Source organism: Lepisma saccharinum, chromosome 18 (genome assembly GCF_977018435.1).
Source record: "Lepisma saccharinum chromosome 18, izLepSacc3.1, whole genome shotgun sequence".
Taxonomy (NCBI): Eukaryota; Metazoa; Arthropoda; class Insecta; order Zygentoma; family Lepismatidae; genus Lepisma; species Lepisma saccharinum.
In genome coordinates, this window is record NC_139246.1 from 2,864,391 (window position 1) to 2,890,519 (window position 26,129).

Genomic DNA, 26,129 nt, shown 5'->3' on the forward strand with positions numbered 1-26,129 from the left:
TCGCTTTGTTTACATACTCCTGGAGGGCCTCACTGTAAACCTGATACATACAATCTAACAACTCATTTTGTATCACGGCTGATGTGTATTTATTTACTTTGGATTCCTCTAAATGTTCATGCAAACTGTTATCTAGCTTAGCAATCTCATTTACTAAATCTAGCAAGATGCCTCTGTTTAAAGATTGTTCTCTTTCGTTATGTCCTCGTAGAGCAAGTTCATGTCGACCACAGAATTTTAAGCAATAGATAATTCTATTTAACATATGCCTATTTTTCCGGACTAATTCATTGTGTCTTGTAATTGACAGCCTATATCCTTCATCAATTTGTGTTCGAACATCAACCTTTCCAAACAAACTCAATTTTAACGAGTTTCCAATGTGCGAGGAACTAGTTTCATGTGACTTAATTCTTTCAGAAAGATGTTTGAGATCACTTATACCATGAACTGTTCATGAAGCATGACCACCAAACAAAAGACAATTAAAACAAAAGAGAGTTTTCTTGTTCTCGCTAGCTGTCAACCACGGTTTCCTGTTGTACCAGTCTGGATTGAAAGAGCGTGATTGTGATTTGTGTTTTTGTATGATTGTAACGTTCGGATGGTCAGGACCTAATTGTTTAACAACAAGTCTTTCTTGGTCATCATAGGGTGCTGAGGGTGTGCGGAACGAAAATTAAGGGAGCACAAGCACCCCTTCGCACCTCCCCTGGCGCCGCCCCTGAAGGCCAAGGCATACCCACAGACTGCCGGCCTCTCTTTCACATGCCTCAGCAGAGGTGGGCTTTCATCCAATCAGTTACGGGGTGACGTATGGTCAGCACGGCGAACCCCCTCAGTCGTTGTTGTAGGTTTCCATGACCGGGTTACACTTCTCATTCGAAGCTTCCCAATTTCCTCACGATGGTGGGCAATCATCCAGCCAGTTAAAGAGTGACGTGTGGTCAGCACGACGAACCCCCCAGTGGTTGTACTCATTCGTAGCCCCCAAATTTCCTCACGATGGTGGGTAGCCACCGGTTACGCTTCCCCCAGGAGACTGGAACCAGCGCGTCCTTACACCTTAGAACCAACACCGATACAATAACTGTGACTAAAATGTAATTATATGTGTGAAGTATATATTTTATGGGTCCCGTGTTCGATACCCGGTGGAGGCACATAGTGGTTCGGATCCCACTTTAAACTGTAGGTCCAGTCCCGATTAGCCTTATACTGTGCATAAAGTGGACATAAATCACCAAATCAACCAATCAATCAATATATATTTTAGGTTGGAAATCAATTTCCAGGGGGACATGACCTCCTTTATCCTGTATTCCGGACGTCCATGGGACTTACAATCAAGATAAGTGGGTTAAGAAATAATTACGTACACATTCATTTAATTTTTGCGAGGAAAGTTTATTCAAATTCAAAGCATTGACATTCTGTAGTACAATAGTGCGTGGAATAGATATGGAGTAATGCAATAGTGCGTGGGTGACGCAATACGTAAAGTGTCCTATTGTCAGAAGTGACAACGGGATTGTCGTTGTTTCTTCTTGAAAATCATTCTTCGTCGTCTGATTCTTCATAAAACATTTCGGGGTTACATTTAGAGTCGCAAGCTTCTCTGATTGGTCCGTGCTTATCTGTGAAGCACCAATCAGGATTCCCGAACTCACAGCATCTCTTGCATCTGTAGACGCTCCTGATATTCTTGCAACCATACTTTACAGCCTGAAGAATAAGTAAGAAATGAATTCATTAACTAAATAAAATAAATAACATAATTATATTTGTATGAAATTAAAATTTTTAAAATGTTTGTTACTTCAAGTAATGTGCAAGCTGCCACAGACAACTACTGAATAGTTAGATTGATACACTTGTGGCTGGAACTTGTATATATGTATATAAATACGTCGTAACCTGTTCGTGTTGACATCACATTCTCATCTCAGCATAGGAAGTGAACCCACCTGAATGTTTCTCACCTGACGACAGACTGAGTTTGAAAAACAGGTAAAGGGAAAGAATCAATAAGAACTTAGAAACGGAGAGAATTCAAGTATAGAGTTTGGGTTTTCGAGTTTTCTTCTTGCCGATATGTTGAAAGTAAGCAATTAATTATGTAATTTGATTTTCGCTATATGTGAGTGAATTGCCCAACGTTAGTATTGAATGTTCTAGTGTTTTATTGGAAATTTAATTCAAATTGATTATGAAATATAAGTGATTATAAAACTGCGTTTAAATTTGAAAACAATGTTGTGTTTCTTTTCTACCCAGCAAGCCCTGATGATTTGCAAAGATTCTCATGTTCCCGACTAAAGGATTAACTTTCTGACGACTGGTGTAAAACCGGGGGACGTTGCATAGTTATTTTGGTACAATCGTGGGGGCTCGAGTGCAAAATTATTTTAGCAATTCAAACGTGATGCCCGATTTAGTGCATACTGAAAGTGTTCGTCCATAGAATTCACGAAGGTAAAAGTGTGATAATGAAGTGATGATCTTACCATGCTGTGATGATCTTACCAATGACAGGGAATTCTTCCAGTGTTGCCAATGTTTGCAGAGGTTTCATAGTACAGGGTGTCCCACGAAGTAGGTAAGTAACACTTTTTTCACCATAATTTTCATTTTCTTTTTTTCCTGTTTCCAGTATTTCCATGTCATAGACCATCACTAAACACACCTTTTGTTGCCTTCAAACATCAACAGTGTTGCCACTGTACCTCATAATTTTTTTTACAAACACCCATTTGGACCGGTACGCCTTTACGAGGCATTTCAGGATTGGATATACGCGAAAACGATCGGTTTTCTTCTCTGAACTATAGATGGCGAAATAGTCCACCTACCCAAGGTGGAAATTGACGTCCAAATTTTCATGCTTTGTGGAAAAATAAATTTACACTTTCACTTACATTTGGCAACACTGCATGAAAAACACTGCACCCCGTTTGTTGTTTCTATGTTTAAAAATATCTACTTGGACAGGACTAACATTTGGTGTATGACTTATGTATGTACAGGTTTCGGTTACAAAGTAATGCCACTCTTTATTCCCAGTTGCGCCGTTCGTGGGACACCCTGTAGTTGTGATGGGCAGGAAGTAACCTCGGCATCAAACAAATAAAGAGATGCGATGCACATCATGCTTGTCAGCACCGGAAACAGAACCAGAAACGAGCTTACCTACCAAACCCTCATCAGATCACTGGCTACTTGTTTGGTTGATGAAAGATAAAGCAGAACGAAACCAGAAAGAAAAGGAGGATGAGGAGCGTAGAAAGGATAGAGGAGTAGAAACAGCGTAAGAAAGAGATGGCTCAGATATAGTAAGTTCGAAAAAAGGAGATGATGGAGTTTTAGCTCATAGTTGAGTCTATAGAAGGAAATAGAAGGAAAGAGAAAGAGGAGGAAGAGGAAAGGAGAAAAAGGAAAAAGAAGAGGAAGAATAAAAGAGACAGAGAAAGAGGAAGAAGAAGAAGAAAAGAGAAGGAAAGAGAAAGAGGAGAAGGAAGAAAAGAGAAGGTAAGAGAAAGAGGACGAAGAGGATAGGAGAAAGAACTAAAGAGAAGAGGAAGAAGAAAAGAGAAAGAAAGAGAAAGAGGAGGAAGAGAGAAAGAGAAAAGAAGACTTAGATATTTTCCGTACATTGATTGAAAACCAGGAAGAAAGGAGAATACAGGAAGATATAAAACTAAGGTCAGAGTTACAGGCTCTATTCTCTCAACACAAACTTGAACAGGTAGAGAGCATCAGAGGAGAGATAGAAAAGCTTAGTATTAAAGTCACTGAAAAGGTGGACGAAAGGGTAAAGGAAATTGTGGAAGAGCAGCTAGAGTTCTTAACAGTTCGACAAGGACGGGTAGAGAAGGAACAGGAGCAGTTGAAGAATATGGAAACCTGTCTTGAAATTGTCCAGTCTGGAAGAGAATCTGAATGTGAGCCTCCACAGAGAGTTCAAGAATTAAAGATTTCTGTAGAGTCTATTAATGTAGCACTAAAAACCTTCGGTGAACGAACGGAATTAGTAGTCCAGTTTAGAGAGTTCTGCAACAGAAAATGAGGCTCGGTGAGGCTCGCCAAACTTCAAAAACTCACTTTCTCTCCACGTTCCGCGCCTTATTTATTGCGCTGACGATGTTTCACAGCGTAGAAAACAGCACCAAAACATCAAAAACTTATTTTGATTATTTGGAGCTCACCAAAACCTCAAAAACTTATTTTTATTAATTGAGGTTCACCAAACCTCAAAAACTCTTATTTTTTTTATGTTCAGCGCCTTATTTATTGCGCTGACACAACGTGATGAGTAAATAATGCAGTTTTTTTATTCTTGAAGGATGAATGCACCTTATCGTAATTTTTCAAGCCCCGGTCAAATGTTTGTATATCGTGACCTTTTTAAACCTCTCTCTCGGGAACGATGTGCCACACACACGCGCGTGCACGCCTATATTGTGACGCAAACAAACAAACAAATAATATTTTTTTTAAGATTCCTGGCCCCTAACCCCACTTCCGGTCGCTATTTTGGATTTCCGAGCATAGGTTCTATTCATATTTTTTCTCACATATAGGCGTACGTGATGAATCCGCAAACAGATTTTTCCTAAGTCTTACCGTTTCCAAGATAACCCCACTTCCGGTCGCCATTTTGGATTTCCGATCATAGCTTCTATTCATACTTTTTCTCACGTATAGGTGTACCTGATGAATCACCAAACAGATTTTTCCTAAGTCTTACCGTTTCCAAGATAACCCCACTTCCGGTTGCCATTTTGGATTTCCGAACATAGGTTCTATTCATATTTTATTTACATATAGGCGTATGTGACGAATCCGCAAACAGATTTTTTCTAAGTCTTACCGTTTCAAAGATAACCCTACTTCCGGTCGCCATTTTGGATTTCCGAGCATAGGTTCTATTCATATTTTACTTACATATAGGCGTACATGACGAATCCGCAAACAGATTTTTCCTAAGTCTCACCGTTTCCAAGATAACTAGTAGTCCAGTTTAGAGAGTTCACAAACCTCTTGTGGTGAGCTGAAGTGGTGAGCTCGCCTTAATGGATTTCTATCGTAAGGCATGAGCTCTATTTGATAGCGCAGTGTTGCTAGCTCCTTACTCGAAAAAATCACCAAGGTTTTTGGGGTAACCTAACCTAAAACAAGGAGCTGGCAACCTTTTTCTCGCAGTGTTGCCAACTCCTACCTATATTTTTTTTTAGTTGGCAAGGGCTAGAGAGAGAGAAAAACTTATAGCTGGGAACAGTAATGAGCGAATGCGCCATATCGTAATTTTCCAACTCCCGGGGGCCAATGTTTGTATATCGCGACTTTTGTAAACCTCTCTCTCTCTCGGGGGAACGATGTGCCGCGCACGCACACGCACGCACACACGCGCACGCACGCGCGCACGCGCGTATTGTAACGCAAACAAACAAACAAAATAATAATTGTTGTTTTTAGGATGCCTGGCCCCTATAACCTCGCCAGGGTGCGTGGTGCCCAGCCAAAAAAGTAAAAGTTTTCTAACGGCTGCGGTTATAGATTACCGCACCTCTGTAGAGTTTCACGTGTTTTTTTTCTCAAACTATTAAAGCACATATTTGAGGAAAACAACGCCACCCATATATAAATAAACCCCTCAAACTAACACTAATTAGAATTAGCCTACAAATTTTTTCTCGTAAGGTATTTTTTTGTAAACACTCTACCACCAACAGATCACATATAAATAAACATACCCCCCAAAAAAATGCGCTCCATGAAAAGTTGTCCTGTGTGCAAGAAAACCAAATCAAGCCAAAATTTTGCAAGACATTGTCGTACCTCCGTGCCAGGCAAGCATTTGGCTGCCACTGAACTATGTTCCGGATGCAATATACAATTCACAATTGCGTATGTCAAGGAGCATAAGCTTAATTGTCTAAGCAAAAATACATCTGGGGCCCAGCCTTCGACCAGCTCGACCAAGAGGAAAGCGGAAGCCGACTCGCCACCACCCGCCAAACGCGTCAAGCCTGTGGCGAAAGCGAACCAGTCTGCTTTCGAGCGGTTGTTAGAGGATTTTGTCATTACTTCGGAGGGCTCATGCGACGTACGTAGCTTTTTGGAGAACGTGCAAGCCGAAATCATTTCCATCCTCGGCGATGCGCTTGCAACGCACTCTACGAAATTCTACGCATCGCTACGTTGCCAGTACAAGAAACCGTCCGACGAAATTTACAGCTTCTGCCACAACACCAAGGCGAAGACGCTGCATCTGGCGGATGTCGACAACCTCGAGGTCATCTACAACCAGTTTACCGATGAGCTGGTGGCAAAACAGGAGGAACATCAAGCTAAAGGCTCGGCGGGTTCGCTGTGTGGCGAGCCTCACGAACTGTGCGTCAAACTTTGTAAGTTCGTGCCTCTCTCCGCCTCCAGCTACGCCGCCTTACCACCTACCATTGCGGCAAAGAAGGCCGTCCTGAACATCCAAAATAAAGATAACAAGTGCTTCGTCTGGTCGGTGCTGGCAGCGTTGCACCCTGTCGACAGGAAAAACCAACCACACCGAGTTAACCACTACCTACCCTACGAGTCAGAGCTGGAAGATGCGATGGTTGGGATCGACTATCCCGTAGAGGTCACGGACATTCGAAAGTTCGAGGCTCGTGCGCGGTTGGCCATCAACGTTTACGGTCTCACTGACGAAAATGCGGTGTACCCAATCAGGGTGAGCGGCGTAAACGTTGATGGTGCGCAGGAAATTCACCTTCTGCTCATCAAAGACGATACCAATCACCACTACACCCTCATCCGTTCCCTCTCCCGGTTGGTGTCGAGCCAAACAAGCAAGCATCATGGTAGCATAGAAGTTTGTTGCAGGTGCTTGTCAACTTTTGACAATCAAAAACAGCAGGATTATCAGCACATCAGAGGTCCCAACATCGCTGCAGAGAAGCTTGCCAGCCACAAGATCTACTGTAGTAACAACGAGCCTGGTGTGCCAGTCTTGCCCAAACCTGGCACCGTGGAGCATTTCCACATGCACGGTGCCATGGTGGAGCATCCCGCTATCATCATCGCGGATTTCGAAGCCTTCCTCAAACCCCTGTCCACTTGCGATCCAGATCCCGAAGTTTCTTCCACCACCCCTTACCAACTCCACGAGGCTTCGAGTTATGCATACGTTGTGGTGCGACGTGACCAGCATATCGCCCCCGAGCCCTACGTGTACCGTGGTCCCGACGCCGCCAAACACTTCCTCGAGAGGATGGTTGTGGAAGCCAGCGAGATAGGGAAGGTACTATTGGCCCCCATGTCTATGCTCCCACTGTCCCCTGACGATCAGCGTAGACACGACGAGGCCATCGCTTGCCCTGTCTGCGTCGAGGAGTACACCGCCAACAACCGTAAAGTCCAACACCACGATCACTTTAACGGTACGTATGTTGGACCTTGGTGCAACGAATGCAACCTCATGGCCCGGGACCCGCGATTTATCCCTGTGTTTTTTCATAATGGCTCGGGATACGACTTCCACCATCTGGTGCCTCACTTTGGGTACGACGACATGCGAATCAACGTCCTGGCGCAGAACGAGGAGCGTTACATTAGTGTGAGCAAGTGGGTGCGAATCTCAGGAACACACTCTACCGTCGAGCTTCGCTTCCTCGACTCTCTGAGGTTCCTCCCGGCCAGCCTCGATGCTCTCGCGGGGAAGCTTAGCGACGAGCAAATGCTCATCACCTCCGCGAACTTTCCGCACTTGGACGCCGGCCTCTTCAGGCGTAAGGGAGTCTACCCCTACGAATACGTCACGGACCCTTCCAAGTTTGCGGAGACGTCGCTACCTCCTCGAGCAAACTTCTATAGCAAGCTGCGAGGCTCGAACATCACCGACGAGGAATATCACCACGCCCAGTCCATGTGGCGCGAGCTGGACTGTCGAACTCTCGGGGACTACCACGATGCCTACCTCAGACTTGACGTGACGCTCCTTGCCGACGTGTTCCAGACGTTCCGTGCGACTGCGAAGACCATCTACCAGCTGGACCCCGCCTACTTCTACAGTCTCCCCGGACTGGCGTGGTCAGCCATGTTTCTGGTGACGAAGATCGAGCTGGAGCTTCTTTCGGACGTGGACATGATGCTGTTTGTAGAACGTGCCGTGCGGGGTGGAATGGTCCAGGTGTCGCTGCGATACGCACGCGCCAACAATCACCACATGGCCACCGGCTACGACCCCTCACAACCGTCCAGCTATATTATGTACACGGACGTCAATAACCTCTACGGACACTCCATGATGCAGCCACTCCCCTTTAGAGGCTTCGAGTGGGCTGACCCTTCCAACTTCGACGTCGAAAGCTTCGACGATTCGGAACATGGGTTCTTTGCCGAGGTGGACCTTGAGTTCTCCGAGAAGCTGCAGGATTTGTTCTGCGATCTTCCCCCTGCACCCGAGTTCAAGTGTCCACCCGATTCCAACCAGAAGAAGCTCGTCATGGATTTCGAGCCCAAAAAGCGTTATGTCCTGCACTACCAGAATCTCCGGTGGTTGATGCAGCGAGGGGTCACGGTCCGCGCAGTTCACCGCATCCTCAAGTTCGAGCATTCTCCATGGTTGAAGCCATATATTGAAGTCAACACCAAACACCGCACCGCAGCCACGTCCGAGCTCGATAAGGATTTCTTCAAGCTTATGAACAATGCGGTGTTTGGCAAAACTATGGAGAATGTACGGAATCGCATGGACATAAAATTGGTAACGAGGAAAACACAATGTCGCAGGCTCGTAGCGAACCCGTTATTCAAATCGAGGACCATTTATAACGAGCAGCTTGCTCTGGTGCATATGAGGAAGAGTGAGGTGAGGCTCGACAAGCCAATTTATGTTGGTGCCTCAGTATTAGACCTGAGCAAGCTGCACATGTTCGAGACGTACTACGACATATTACGCCCACATTATAGCCACAACATCTCGCTTCTCTACACGGACACGGACAGCTTGGTGTACCACGTCCACTCAGCCGATGCATACAGGGATATAGTCACGGTACCAGCTTTGGTCAACCTCTTCGACACCTCGGGCTATCCCCAGCCGAACCAGTACGGCATCCTGCCCCGAAACAAAAAAGTGCCTGGCAAACTCAAAGACGAGAAGGACGGTGATGTAATTCTCGAGTTTGCAGGTCTTCGCGCCAAGGCCTATGCCATCAAAGCCGAGGGCAGCGTTACCAAGAAGGCCAAGGGTGTCGGCAGACAGGTGGTTCGGGAGCATCTCGCATTCGAGGACTTTGTCGATTGCCTCAAGACCAGGTCGTCGGTTCTAAGAGAAGAACAGCGCATCCAGAGCGTCGACCATATCATCACCACAAACAAAGTTAGAAAAATTGCCCTGGATCCCAACGACGATAAGAGGTGCGTCCTCGAGTGTGGTATTCACACATTGCCGTGGGGGCACTATCGCTTAGCAGAAAGCAAAACCTGCAACATATGTCCATCTTCAACAGAAGATTCATAAAAACAAAACAAAACAAAAAAAAAACACTTTGACTGTCATTACAAAAAACTATGACCGTATTCTTAAATAACCAGCATGCCTATGAATTTGTTCGGTTTCAAAAAACAGATCATTATGGAAACCATACCAGATCATGAAGTCTTACCTTCCGTGTTACCTAAACTCAACGGTCTGTTGATCATTCACCTCAACAGCATTTGGACGAAACTGAATGACGATGTGGGCAAGATGTTTTATGTTTTTAATAACAATTTAGATTTCTACGAAATTCCGATCGACGGGAAACTTCAAATCACCGTGAATCCGGAGAACGCAGGCGAAATCAAAATTTCTACCGGCAAGAACATTTTTCGAATCAAGCACGACAAGATGCTTTCTAACATTACGTACGATGTGTCTGCAGGAGATTATTTTTACATAGAACTCCTCGGAGATTACGACAAACTTATTCCTCTCTTCGTAGAATTACGAATCGTCTATCCTATTATAAATAACCGTTAACCAAAAATGCCTAACGACATTTTCGGCAACACCAAGCGCGTGGACCATGCAGAAGAGATTCTCATGTTGGACATTCGAGTTAAGAAGTTGAGGACCGATTTGATTGCTTTGCAGGAAACCTTAAACAAAAGTTTAGAGTCGGAAATCGCTACGCTCCAAACGCAATGTCTCGACCCCATTCTGAAAATCGATTCCGAACTGAAAACGCTGATAAAAAATTATGTCGACGTACCTTCTTACGACAACGTTCAAAATATACAGTTGAGCGTGGATTCGCTTCAAAATGATTTGGCCAAATTACAGCAATTTCAAGCGAAAAATGAAGATTTGGAAAAATTGAAACTCGAAATCGAAGAACGAACTTCCGCAATAGAAAAGAATTTCTCTGAACTTCAAACCGTCGTGAACGATATAGACGCAGAACGCTTGCATGTCGTCGTTTCCAAATTACAAGAAGAATTCACCAGCACGTTGGAAGAAATTAAATCCAAGTTACAGACTTTGGAAGATACAATGACGAACCTACCATCGTCGGACGAACTGCAGGTCATCGGTAAAAGCGTCGCGAACATAAAAATTCAATTGGAGGCGTATCGAGATTTCGAACACATTCAAACCACCATCGCCACGCTTCAGGCATCCTTGGAATTGATCAACGATGAAATTAAAAATATTCACGCCGAAGCGAGAGCGTTGACGAGCATTCAAGACACGTTAAGCACGGTTCAGCAGAAGATCGAATATTTAGAAAATTTGAACGTCGAAACGAATCTCGCTCATTTTCATCACGTACTGGACAACATACAGGGTGACTTGGAATCGTTACGGACGAGCGTGCCTTCGAGCGAAGATTTGGAAAAATTGAAAACGGCGGTGACGGCACTATCCGATTCGAGCGACATCAAAAGTTCATTGAGCGATCTCGAGAGTAAAGTGGCCAATCTCCCCACCTCCAAAGAATTGCACGCTTTGAAAAGAAACATATCTCGAATGCTGAAACGACTAGAAACGGAAACGGCGAACGTGGAACAGATTCGAGACGAAATTAGTTCGCTGGTGTCGACGCTGCCCACTTCGCAGAGCGTCGCCGACCTTCACGCGCAGTTCACAGAGATGCGAAGCATCGTGAACGATCTTACCGAGAAGAGCTCGAAATTGAATCAAGTCGAGAACCTTCAGAACATCGTCGTCAACATCAGAGATCAAGTTGGAGTGCTGGAATCCACGCAGGAATCGACGCTGGCCTCTTTCGGTGCCAAGTTGCAAGAACTCAACGAAAACTACAAGCAGTTGAACGTGGAAGTGAAAATCAAACCGTCGTTTTCTACCGTAACGGATACCATAGTCGAGCATTTGCTGCCCATCGAAAATAAACTCGGACAAGTTCACAGTAATCTGCTCGGCGTCGACACTAAATTCGCTAAACTGCATTCTCTGCAAGCCATCGAAATCAACAGCGTACCCAATCAACAGAGAATCTCCACGTTCGTCGAAGGTAACAAACTGTACATGTTGCATCCTTATCATCCGTACTACAAGTTTCTCCTCGATGGCACGATTCAGATAAACGAATTTTCGTACTGGTCTCACGGTAGAAAAGCTAGCGTTCCCACCATGACCTTGATATCGAATCGTGGTGTCCAGAAAGCAGGAAACATTCCTCTGGCACGTTGGAACGAAACGCGCAACATATATGAAATACACGAAGACGAAGATCTCACCGTTTTCGACGTGAGTGCCGGCGATAAGCTGATCATTCAAAACACGAGTGAAGTGCCACCCTCTTTGAATCCCATCACGCTGGTGCTTCTCTTGAAACGTAATCTCTAAACAAAAAAATGTCTAGGCAGGCCATCGTCGAAGAATTGCATAAACCTGCACGCCGTAACTACGAACGTTTGGCTGTGGTAACCAAGGGCATCGACGACCTCTGGCAAAGTGACCTCGTGGAGATGAGTAGCGGCAATTTGAAAAACGTGCATAAATGGAACAAGGGCAACAAGTACCTTCTCACCGTCATAGACACGTTTTCGAAATTCGCATGGGCTCTACCTTTGAAAGCCAAAACGGGAGCATGCGTCACGGAAGCATTCAAGACAATTTTTCGCGAAAGCGGTGGCAGACGACCACGGTTTCTGCAAACGGACAACGGTAAAGAATTTTACAACGCCGTATTCCAAAAATTTATTCAAAAACATGGCATTCGACATTATTCGAGCTTCAGTCACATCAAAGCCAGCATCGTGGAAAGATTCAATCGAACCTTGAAAACACACATGTGGAAACGATTCACGCTTCGGGGAAATTACAAATGGGTCGACATCCTGCCGGAACTCGTCGACACCTATAATGATACGGTACACAGAACGATAGGCATGAAGCCAGCCGACGTTACCAAGTCCGACGAGCAGCGTTTAATTTCTACCGTTCACTGTCCAAAGTACACACCCACGACAAAAAAAGCTAAATACAAAATTGGAGACCAGGTGAGGATCAGCAAATTCAAACGCACCTTCGAGAAGGGATTCACAAAAAATTGGAGCACGGAACTTTTTACCGTGGTTCGAGTTCTACCCGGAAACCGACACACGTATATAATAAAAGATAGTAGCGGCGAGATTTTGAAAGGAAGATTTTACGAAGAGGAACTCTCTAAAACGAAACACCCCAACACGTACCTCATCGAGAAAGTATTGCGTAGGAAAGGTGACAAACTGTTTGTCAAATGGCTGGGACTTCCGGAAAAGAGTTGGATCGACGCGAACGAAGTGATCTTGTGAGTACGTGGAACGTGGTGAAGCGTCTACCGGATCCGGAAAGTCAAACGAAGAAAAAGAACGGCGAGTTGCTTCCCGACAGCATCCGCTGTCTGATCGTAGGTCCATCGGGGTGTGGGAAAACGACACTGCTCGTGGACAATTTTCTCCTCGCACCGAATTGGTTAGATTGGAAGAACAGGCACCTGTACGTGTTCTCGAAAAGTTTGGAGCAATCCAAATACCAGCAACTGATGAAACTGTACGATGGTCTGGACATTGCAACATTCGCCTCGGAAATAAAACCACTCGACGATTGTCGTGAAAATTCAGTCGTTGTGTTCGACGACGCCATCCTGGAAAATCAAAATGAAATTCGCAACTTTTTCACGCAAGGTCGTCACAAAGGAATGGATTGTTTTTACCTGGCTCAAACGTTTTCCAAAATTCCAAAACAGTTAGTGCGCGACAACGCCAATTTCATATGTTTGTTTCGTCAAGATCACACCAACCTCAAGCACGCATACGATGACTACGTAGGCGGAGACATGAACTACAATCAATTTTCGGAAGGCTGCTCTACTTGCTGGAACGGTGACGATTTCGGATTTGTGACGATCGACATGACGAGGAAACCCAACGATGGAAAATACAGAAACAAAATCAACGATTTTCTAAACGTTGCAACGTTGTGAGAAACGACGTATATAAATAACGTCATGACGAAACGAAGAATCGAAGACGAAAATCTCAAGCTTCGCGATTACCTCGCGAAACGCTTCAAAGGTTGGAAATCCGAGAATCGCGGATTCTACGAAGAGAAGAAACGTCAGGATCAACCTGTGATCGATGCCATCAGCAGTCTAGGTAAAGAAATTAAAAGTGTCACGGAACAAAATAAAAATTTGATTAATGAACTCGTACCGCTCGCAGCTAAAAGTTACGCCGTACCCACGCCTATTTCGAGCATTCCTTCGACACCGTTCGAACTGAAGGATGCACCGGCACGACGTCGAGCCATTGGTAGCACGTCGTCTTCGGATAAAATCGAGTTGGGGCCTTTGGCACGAGACTACCTGAGCACGGGGAAGTTCGACAAGGATGAAGTGTTCGGATTGTATCCCAGCATGGAAACCAGCGAAGGCGGCGGTGTGGTGTGGAAGATTGGGAAATCGAAGGTGACCTTCGAAGGCAACGACATTAAAGTCAATTTAGGCGACAAGGATAGTTGGACCAGGTATCCGGGTACGGTGGGACTGTGGGAACTCGTCGCCAAAAAGCAGCCGAAAGATTACACCGACGAAGATTACCAAAGTTACAAGGAAATTCTGATCATGACGGATGCCTTGTACCAGAACAACGACGCCTCGCAGAATAGGGTGAAATCGAGCAGCGGCGAGAAGTACAGGAATCTCATCAAACCGATTTGGAACCAGGTCAAAACAGGCAGCGGCGTCAAACGCTACAACACGCTACCCAAAGAATTCGTTTGGGTGGACAACGTTAGGAAACTCGTGGACCGATTGTTGGTGATAGCCGGCGAAGAGAATGCAGGCAACCGTAATTTCCACAACGAGAAGGTTGGCATCGTGGACATGATCAGCACGAAACTTTCCAACTTCATCGTGAACGACGACAAGGGCATAGGTTACCTGATCAAAATCATCAACACGCTGCCTCCGAAATTTTGGAACGTGGCCGAAGGAAAGGGACTCGTGAACGACATCATCAACAAGTTACCTTTCGAGATGCATTTACCTGGCTACCAGTACTGCGGACCGGGTACCAAACTCGAGAAAAGATTGGAGAGAGGAGACAAGGGTGTGAATCCGTTGGACGCCGCATGCAAAGATCACGACATCGCCTACAATACCACGCAGACGGATCTGGATGCACGTCACGAAGCAGACAGAAAGTTAGAGCACGCAGCTTTCGAAAGGTTCGTGAGCAGAGACGCATCGTTGGGTGAACGGGTCGCCGCACTGGGTACCACCATCGCCATGAACACGAAACAAAAATTGGGGTGGGGTATATAAATAACATACAGTAAAAAAAACAACATGGCTTGCATAACCGATTTGCCACCCGAGCTACTATCTAAAATATTTAAAAAAGTAGTAAACGGAGATGTTAATAAACTTGTAATCATAGCAAGAACAATGCCGGAATTTCGCATCCCTTGTGAAATGGTTCTCAAGGACCATCTTCGGGAGATCAGTGGCCTGAGGTGCGGTGATCTCAATATTCTGCTTTCGGCTGCAGGGGAAAAATTGAACGAGAGGTCGGAGGAACTGCACGAGGCGATGCAGGGAAGAAGACGGTATACTGATGATTGGTACAAGTCTATGCAGGAGACGGAAGATATCACTACGCACATCCTCGCGTTTTCCGAAGCACGGACTTTCTTCCTCTGTTAAAAAAATAATAATATATATACGTGCCAAAAAAAAACTTGATATATAAATAACACACATCGTGAAAAAAAATAATCTTCGGTATATATATATATAAATAACACACATCGTGAAAAAAAAAACAATTAAATTTCTCTCTAACACTTTGAATTTTTTTTTGATATGACGACCGAAAAAATAAGTGATCTCCAAGCATTAAAACAAATGCTAAATTTGTCAGTCGAGTATGTAAAAATTCGGGAATTGGAAGTCGACAAACCTTACACGATAACTTCCGGTTCAATCGTTTCTACCCAGTATGGTCCCAAGGTACGCCTGTTGCTCAACGCACAATACAGTCTATTTTTACCGGATCGATACGCTAACATGTTATCCGATGAGAAGCTATCTATTTTAATCGAGAACAAAACTCGAATCGTGTACAAGGGGACAAAGGAACTTCTTGGCAAGAAAACCAAGCACGTTATAGAATTTGTGTAACGACTGCGAGGCCTTGAAAATATATAAATAACATACCGTAAAAAACTACACAAGAAAAAATCTCAGAATATATATAAATAACATACCGTGAAAATAACACATAGAGCATCAACATGAAGCCCAAGGGTGTCGTGTACCAGATACCATACTCCAATCTTTAAAATCTAGGTGCCCTCGATGGGTTACTCACCAAGAAACAACGCGAGAAGAAACGTTCTTGCTTGTCGAAAGGACATGGAATGAAATTGCTGCTCAGTACACCTCAATTGAAAAGATTGCAGCGTTCGCGGAAACAGCAAAAAATCGGAGGCTTCATATTCAGCATCCCGGCCATCCTGGCAGCATTGGGGGCCGTTGGAAGTTTGGCCGGCGGAAGTGCCGCCATCGCGAAAACCGTCATCGACTCGAAGAAGAACAAGGCCGAGTTGGAAGAACAGAAACGTCACAACCTGGCCATGGAGAAGAAGGGGAAGGGCGTGATGAGAAAGTTTAAAAAAAAGAAACAGAAGCACTCACCAACCGAGACATTGAATCTCTGATCGGACCGTTACGAATCAAACACTTCAGAGGAGTTTTCATGTCCGACTCGTTACCTTCAAGCGTCAAAAGAAGAGAATGCGGAGTAGTCAACTTGGACGGTCAAGAAAATCCAGGCACGCATTGGATATGTTACCACAAAAATGATGATAAAGCATTCGTTTTCGATTCTTTCGGAGGTGTTCCACCTACAAATTTAGTTCATTATCTGAAAACGAACAAAACCTCTATATACTACAACGACGAACGCATTCAAAATTTCGGAGACGTGAACTGCGGCCATCTCTGCCTCTCCGTGCTCGCGTTTCTCTCTAAAATAAATAACCCTACGGTCGAAGATTTCCAGAAAGTACTGTGGAACCTCAAACAGCATCACTAGGATGGGCGTGTTCCATCTCACGAGCGAATCTTCAATCTTGAAACTCACGCTGCACGACGACATCGTCTATCCTAAATCCGTGGCTCTGCGTGCATTCTACAGCATGTACCTCATACCCAATGTTACGCAGCACAACAACAAAATTAGCGTCGGAAGCGAACACATCGTCGTCACGCCAGGACAATACAATCTTTCCACTTTGCAAGCTCAATTACCCAAAGGCACCTACCTTTCTCAAAATTCGGTCACGCACAGAGTGGAAATCCTATCCGCGACGGAGACCGTGGACCTGGGCACCATGGGAGAACTTTTAGGTTTCGAGAACGACACAAAACTCGAAGCTGGCATCAAGCACGTGGCAACCAACATTCCTAAATTCTTGGCCATAGAGACTCTGAACGTACACTGTAACGTTGCCGAAGGCATGATCACGAAATCTTCGGACGGATTGTTAGGAAGTCACAAGCAGACGGGAATCATAGCCACGTTCAAACCAAGTTCCGAGTTCATGGAACCGATCATCTACACGCCCTCTTCGCCGATCTATTTTCCAGTATGTCGCAACCGCATAGACGACATAGAGTTGGTGGTGACGAACGAGAAAGGAGACGTGGTGGATTTCGCAGGTGCCACTACGACGGCCATCGTGGAGATCAACGTATAATAAATAACCATACATAGTGAGAATGGAGCAAATCGAAAGTTACGAATTGCAATCTGAACGAAGCGAACAGGGAGATCGAATACGACGTGGACGTAGGGGATGGGTTCGTTCATCCTCACAGAGCGGACCTCTACCTTCAATTCGACGTGGTGAAGAAGGAAAGCGGAGACGCGTTTCCTGCAGCAGCAAACTTGATACTCGTGGACAACTTCGTGCCTCACCTGTTCTCGCAGGTGGAGGTGAGGAAACACAACACCGTCATCGACAGAATAGATTATCCAGGCATCACGTCGACGGCAGTGGGAACGTTGAAATTATCCAAAACGGACGCAGCGTACTACCAGGCCGGGGGATTCGAAGCCGGGACCAAAATATCGACGAGAAGTCACACGGTGCTCTTTCCCATGCGTTTGCTGCCGGGTTTCTTCTCGGACTACAAGGAGATCATGTGGAAGGGAGGACTGAGGATCACGTTTCGAAGAGCGGCCAACGACAACGACGCACTGATGCGATACGCTACTTTGGGTCCGGACGGCACCACGCCGATAGCCAACACTCTACCCGAAGCGGCCAAGTGCGTCATCCAAAGCATGGAATTGAGAATGCCGGTGGTGGAATACGAAACAAACTACGCCCTCAAGTACAAAGCGGAGATTTTGAAAAGTCCGCAGGTGTCGATTTACTTTCACGGTTACCAGTGCGTGCAGAAGATGGCGTCGGGAAGTCACATGGAATTCGACGTGACGACGCAGTTCAACAACATACAGTTCGACATGCCAGATTTCGTCGTAGTGCTTTTTCAGACCGGGCGGGACAAGAATCAGGAGAAAGATTCCAGCAAGTTCGACGACTGCAAGATCAAGAACGTTTATCTCAAAAATGGACGCAACGAAGTGTTCCCGCGCGAGAATTACAACCTCGACGTGACCAAAAACGATTACCTCAAACTTTACGAAGCGTTTTCGGCTTACAAACGCGTGACCGAGGGAAGCGTGGACATGTACTACACGCCCAGCGAGTTCAAAGCACGGAGACCCATGACCGTCATCAACACATCTAAGAGAAAGAAGGTTGTGGTCAACGATCGAACCAACATCAAGGTCGTCTGCGAGTTCCACGATGCCTTGCCCGAGGATACCCTATGCAGTGTCATCCTGATTGCAGAGAAGTCCTTCGCCTACGACGTGAAGAACGAGAGGGTCACAGAGCAGTTTTAACAAGTTTTTTAACATCTTTTCTTGCATAATAAGAAATTTTCTGCACTAGCACAATCAGTTACAATAGCACAATACGAATTTCACTAGTTCAGATCAGTTACAAATATCAATTTCATTAGCTATCAGCTACAATATCTTTTTTGCACTATAGCACGAGAGACAATCAGAAAATTTGCACAAAAAAAATTTGTTATTGTTTTTACACGTGAAAATTAACAATAAAATTTCTTTTTTATCGTTTCAGATGCTGTCGAAACATCAAAAACACATACACACACACTAGAAAAAAAGCATGCAACTTTATTTGTAACACGCACATATTCTCCATCTTCATCAAGAAAATATTATAATAAACATAATTATTTTTATCTATATCTCACAATAAAACTCTATATCCAAAAATATCACAACATCAAATAACACTAGAGTCGTTAGTACACGTTGCATGCATTACGGAGGTCCTCTGTAGGGTTTCATGGAAGTTTGGGGGAAAAAAAAAACACGTGAAACTCTACAGAGGTGCGGTAATCTATAACCGCAGCCGTTAGAAAACTTTTACTTTTTTGGCTGGGCACCACGCACCCTGGCGAGGTTATAGGGGCCAGGCATCCTAAAAACAACAATTATTATTTTGTTTGTTTGTTTGTGTTACAATACGCGCGTGCGCGCGTGCGTGCGCGTGCGTGCGTGCGTGTGTGTGTGTGGCACGTCGTTCCCCCGAGAGAGAGAGAGGTTTACAAAAGTCGCGATATACAAACATTGGCCCCCGGGAGTTGGAAAATTACGATATGGCGCATTCGTTTATTACTGTTCCCAGCTATAAGTTTTTCTCTCTCTCTAGCCCTTGCCAACTAAAAAAAAATATAGGTAGGAGTTGGCAACACTGCGAGAAAAAGGTTGCCAGCTCCTTGTTTTAGGTTAGGTTACCCCAAAAACCTTGGTGATTTTTTCGAGTAAGGAGCTAGCAACACTGCGCTATCAAATAGAGCTCATGCCTTACGATAGAAATCCATTAAGGCGAGCTCACCACTTCAGCTCACCACAAGAGGTTTGTGAACTCTCTAAACTGGACTACTAGTTATCTTGGAAACGGTGAGACTTAGGAAAAATCTGTTTGCGGATTCGTCATGTACGCCTATATGTAAGTAAAATATGAATAGAACCTATGCTCGGAAATCCAAAATGGCGACCGGAAGTAGGGTTATCTTTGAAACGGTAAGACTTAGAAAAAATCTGTTTGCGGATTCGTCACATACGCCTATATGTAAATAAAATATGAATAGAACCTATGTTCGGAAATCCAAAATGGCAACCGGAAGTGGGGTTATCTTGGAAACGGTAAGACTTAGGAAAAATCTGTTTGGTGATTCATCAGGTACACCTATACGTGAGAAAAAGTATGAATAGAAGCTATGATCGGAAATCCAAAATGGCGACCGGAAGTGGGGTTATCTTGGAAACGGTAAGACTTAGAAAAAATCTGTTTGCGGATTCATCACGTACGCCTATATGTGAGAAAAAATATGAATAGAACCTATGCTCGGAAATCCAAAATAGCGACCGGAAGTGGGGTTAGGGGCCAGGAATCTTAAAAAAAATATTATTTGTTTGTTTGTTTGCGTCACAATATAGGCGTGCACGCGCGTGTGTGTGGCACATCGTTCCCGAGAGAGAGGTTTAAAAAGGTCACGATATACAAACATTTGACCGGGGCTTGGAAAATTACAATAAGGTGCATTCATCCTTCAAGAATAAAAAAACTGCATTATTTACTCATCACGTTGTGTCAGCGCAATAAATAAGGCGCTGAACATAAAAAAAAATAAGAGTTTTTGAGGTTTGGTGAACCTCAATTAATAAAAATAAGTTTTTGAGGTTTTGGTGAGCTCCAAATAATCAAAATAAGTTTTTGATGTTTTGGTGCTGTTTTCTACGCTGTGAAACATCGTCAGCGCAATAAATAAGGCGCGGAACGTGGAGAGAAAGTGAGTTTTTGAAGTTTGGCGAGCCTCACCGAGCCTCATTTTCTGTTGCAGAACTCTCTAAACTGGACTACTGGAATTCATGGAAAATATAGTGCAAGAACAGAAAGTCGAAATAAAGGCAGCTGGAGAAAAGGTTAATTTTCTCCATGAGAAGGCTAAAAAGATGGAAGTATCTCTTCGCCAAGAAATTCAGGAACAGACAGGTACAATTATAAGTAGGGCCAGTGAACTGCAGGAAAAGATCCATAATTTACAGATTCTACCAGAAACCTCATCCGATATACTACCTGATCCAGTCCGAGAACTGAATCCAGAAGCTACTGCCTATGAACCTCCTGTTGTACTTCCAAACCCATTCTTCCCCGGTAATACCACAACTTCTGATAGATGCAAGAGGCCTAGAGAAAAGGATAGTAATGACTGTTTTTCTCCTCGACGCGGAACAGAGTCTAAGATACCCAGAATGGCTGATATCGCGAACATTCCGAAGTTTAAAGGCGATATCGAAGCTCAATCTGCCGAAAGATATCTGCGTGAATTAAATGTCAGTTTCGACTTAATGCAAGTGCCTGAGCACTATAGATTGGAATTATTACCTAGGGTTTTCAACGGCAAGGCTGAGCATTGGTTAGCTGGAAATATGGACAACTTTGTGAATTATGCTGATTTCTGTGCACGCTTTAAGGATGAATTTGCATCAGAAAAGACAAAAGAAAGACAACTAGCGGCTGTGAGGAACCGAAGGTATTCTCGCCTGGTCCACGACAACTTAGAGAGTTTTGCCTGGAGTGTCTACGCAGCGTACAGAAACCTAGCTGACAATTTTAATGAGAGTGAAGTTCTTAATCTGATCATTGGACAGTTGACGTATCGCATTCGGAATCTTTGTCTGGCTCACGCTCCACGAAGTGTGGATGAATTTGAACATTTCTTAAAGGACTTCGATATTTATGATGACCCTGATGCCTGGAAGAATACAGAAGACCCTAAGAATAAAGAGGCTGCAGGCTATAAAAGTTTTAAGATCCGGAATATCCCAACGGATTTAGAAAGTCGAGGAGAAGATTTCTCACGTCCTCAAAGATTCAACAGAGAATCAGGCAGAAGAGGCTTCAACCGAGATCAGAACGAAAGACAGAGAAACTCGTACAGGCCTCGTCCAGAACAAGGGCAAAGCTCTCCAGGCAGATGGCGTTACCAAGAACGACGTAATCTTACTTCGCCCAGACGGTACTCTCTACCACGTAGAGGTGACAATTGTGGTTCCTTCTCACCAAGACATGACGTTGCCTCAGAGCAGGAAGAAGCAGTGGAGACTACTAGAGAGTATCTGCAAAACCAGATATCCCAATCGTGTCAGACAAACTAGAACCTTGTCTAGGTATTTCGCTTCCGTTTAGGCAAGGAGCCTCTGAGGAGCGTCCCATAGAAGAATTACATGTACATTTTCAGTTAACAGAAATAGAAGAAATTAATTTACAAACCAATTAAATCAGCTCGAACATCAAAAATTAAGTACAAATCTCCTGCAATTCCTGCAAAATTAATGGACATCCCGGCGACTTGCATTATTAATACTGGAAGTGAATGTTCAATATTAAGTTACGAGATCTGGACCAAGTTAATTAATCTGATACCAGGCATTCAAATGCAAAACGTTTCTGACATAAGACTGGTAGATTTTTCCGGAAGTCATAAGAAGAGAGTGTTTGGAAGTAGACGGGTAGAACTGGAAATTGTTGGCATGAATTTTAGCATAGATGTTTTCCATTTTAAAAGGATTTGGTTCTGACTTTCTTTTTGACTGTGCCTTTTCTAAAAACTGCACCAGCCAGACATAAGTTTTAGGAATAATGCAGTTCGTGTGTTATTTGTTACCACTCCTGATCAAATGAAGGAGGATTCTCCAGACATATATTTAGTGCGGTACTTCCGAAAGGTCCAGAATGAGGATGGAGTGGGGATGTATAAAGCCACAGACCTCTCGTTTCCAAGTTCTTATTGATTCTTCACCTTCACCTGTTTTTCAAACTCAGTCTGTCGTCAGGTGAGACACATTCAGGTGGGTTCACTTCCTCTGCTGAGATGAGAATGTGACGTCAACACGAACAGATTACGACGTATTTATAAACATATATACAAGTTCCAACCACAACTGTATCAGTCTAACTATAGTTGGCCTCAACTATACCCTCCAATACGTCCTTGCACCGTACGTTTTCGCCATTCGTTATAAAAATATATTCAAAATTTTGATCTGAGGGCTAGAGAAACTGAAAGAAGAATGTTTGAGGTTGGTTTGGTATAAAGTTTAAGATTCTGTATGCTTTGGCAGCTTAGATATATGCAATCAAAAACTAAATGCGTACTCTTACCCTGGTAAAACAAGGTATTCGAGAAAGAAATGTGTCAAGTGGCGGAACCTGGCGGTAAAAATAGATACGATGGAGGAGTGCCGCCATGTTTGTAATCTATGAGAGTCTGAATCTCCGCTGATACTGCTTGCATGTGGATATATTTTGCTGTTACCCTTGAATTTATTACTCAGAAAATGTATCAATCCTTTATGAATACTGAGTTCTTATCCCTCAAATATATTTCTAAGAAAGCTGAGTTACCGTGTCCATCTCCCGTCGCCAGGGACACGATTTGGATTTGCCTTCGGTCATCTGAAATGTAAAATAATGCAGTTAGATATTGAGTTATAAATAAGAAAACAAAGCAGACAGAAGCAGAGATAAAGAGATACAGAGAAGGAAAGAGAGAGGGAGAGAGAGAGAGACAGAGAGAAAGTGAGAAGGGGGACAGAGATAGACAAGGGAAAGCAACATATCGCGAGTTCAATAAATTGGAAATCTCAATGTGAATTGATAAAAAATCTTCAGAGATACGTCAGCAAAGTATCATATTTAAATAATAGTAATAAATTACTGACGATTTGTGATTTGATTTGATTTGCTTTATTTTACTTCGCCTTTTGTGCCACTTTTGGCTAATTTACGAAGATGAGGATGATTGATGATATGATGAAATTGATGAATGGACACTCACAAATATCCATTCCCAGGCCAGGATTCGATCCTGGCGTCGTAGCGCGATGTGCTAACCACTCCGCCACAGGGACCGACTAAATTACTGACGAAAAGTATATTTAATAATTTCAATCATTCACCCTGAAAATGTATTTATCTGTTTTCTGGAAGCTGAAATCTGAAGCTGTAGGAAGGAAGGAAGGAGGAATTGCTAATATTACACATGTCCTCCTTGGGTTGAAAACAATGCAAGCATTTCACAGTCGCTTCCAGGCAGTTGGAGGTGCAGAAGGAAGAGAGAGAGAAAGAGAGAGAGAGAGAGGGGGGGAGAGAGAGAGAGAGAGAGAGAGACAGGAAGTGATTTTTATTCAAGAAAATAATAAATAAGTAAAAATATCCCAGGAAGTTTGCGTGAATTTTTGCGTAAATATTTCACGTGAGAAATACGACAATAATTTTTACTTTTTTGGGACCATTTAAGCTGTATGTTACGCCCTTGATTTGACGTATGTAACGTTTAACTAAAATTTAAAGCCACATAAAAACAGATTTTTGTAATTTTATTTCATCTCTTTTTCTCAGTTCTGTTTATTACATTTCTCGTATGAACCCCGTGGGGGGTTTTCAGACCCGGGCGGATGCCCACTTCGCCCACCCTTCGCTTCTCCTCTGAAGGTAGAGAGAGGGTGAGACAAGGACAGAGAGAGTCAGTAATTGATCTATAATATTTTTAAAATGGTAATTTAGAGTAAGTCGATTGAGTAACAACTCACCTGCATCACAAGGAAGACCACAAGTGCACCAACGATCGTTACGGGTCTCCGAAACATTTCTTTGTTATTTTTCTCTCTATCCAGATGTTTAAGACACCTGAAATGTCAGAATACGTAACTTTAGATTCATAACGATGAAGTGTGATGTTATTAAAGCAATGCCTTGAAATGAACAGTCCCCATGATCATTTCTCATGACCTAGATTGAAAAAAATAACATTTTGTACAAAACCACAGTTTCGAGTACCCTCTTTGTTTAAAAAAATAGGGTATCTCAAGGACAATACATTGAAAGTTAAGTTAACGGAGGACACTTAGTGCATCATTTATTGTACCATTAAAACAATAAAACTACTATTCTTCAGAAAGAAAGAGGCCTCTACGCAGTCACGTCAACCAAACGTGCAGCTGAATATACTACACGGGCTTACTTACTTACTTAATTACTCCTTGACTGCTACAGCCTCTAAAGGGCCTTGGCATGTCTCACAATGATAGCCCATTCTCTTCTGTCTTATGCTCGACTACATGGGCTCACCTCTAGAAATTCAACTTCTTCTGATGTTCGTTGCTTGTGTACAAGTAGCGACATTTGTGGCCAGTTTCCGGAAACTTGTTATTCCCTGTGTGGCGCTTGCTTGAATGTTGTGTGTTCGAGGTCTTCGTGTAGTACGAACGTACGTACAATTGCATTTAACGCTGTGAGGGCATCAAAGTATTTAAGTGTAAGAGTTATTTCGCAAACTTAGTGCGATAATTGTGCCATGAAGTGTCACGTTCAATTCGCGATAACATTAAATTGGTGTAGGTTGTTGCAACAGCCATTGTGAATTTGTGTAATGTCGTATCGCCTACGTTTCGTTGAAAAGTTTTAAAATGCATCTTTCTATCGGTATCTAATGGACGTGTACGTATATTATGTGCAATGAAATAATAATAGACAGGAACTGATATATTTGAGCCATGAGCACGTTGGGTAATATCCTTTTTCCAACATGCCAAAGCAGAACCAAGAAATGTGCAAGGGCATGAAGTAACTTTGATATGGTAAGGTAAGTTAACACTTTCTAATCTTAAACAACTACATCGGATCGAGATTTCAATGAAACATAAAATGTTCTCTGATTCAAAATTCCTTACTACACGACTTACTCCGATGTTCAAAGCTGTTGGTTGAATGTTTTTTTCAAGATATCACGTAATGACAATCACGAGCTACCTCTATCGTTAATTCGCTGAAATATTGTCAGTGGCTTGTGAAAAGGTGGCTACATAAACCTGCGCAGATCCAATGATTAGGGGGGGGGTAATAGCCTTGATGAAAGTTCAGTCGGGAAAGAAAAACCTCATTCCAACTCACTGTTGTAGTTTTATATATTATATACATACATACATATATACGTGTATATATATATATATATATATATATATATATATATATATTAGCGTGACGCCGGGATAGCGAGCGGAAAAAAGAATTTAAGAGTGGGGGGGGTATAATACGACGTGTATTATGGAAAATATGAATTTCTAAGGTTTCTACTGTGTTTAGCGGCGATTTAAATTATGGAATTTGGGTGGCGTGAAAAAATTTGAAAATTGATGCAAATCTACGGAATGACCCGCGTCTCCACCATGTAGCGTGACGTCGGGTATGGCACGGGATCGAGTCAAGCCGGGACGTAGCTCAGTTAAATAAGATGGGTTTTTGGTTTTGATTTAGCTAACCACCTCTACCCTGAAGTAAGCTGATGAAGGATTGTTGGGAGCCTGTGTAGTTGAACGCTACTCACCCCTTGCTTGCAGATCTGGCCCTCGGCTCCTGGAGTTTGCGATGGTCGGAATGGAGACGGATCCCCGCTGGAGAGATT

General features: G+C 43.6%; 1 long non-coding RNA gene across 1 annotated transcript; it reads right to left on the reverse strand.

Moving 5' to 3' along the window:
- Positions 1–1,406: 1,406 nt before the first annotated feature.
- On the reverse strand, positions 1,407–26,129 carry LOC146002688 (uncharacterized). The gene is made up of 4 exons (XR_014443740.1): positions 26,052–26,129; positions 24,259–24,355; positions 23,072–23,122; positions 1,407–1,725 (listed from the first exon to the last, which is right to left on the reverse strand). It is a non-coding gene; the product is annotated as an uncharacterized LOC146002688 (long non-coding RNA).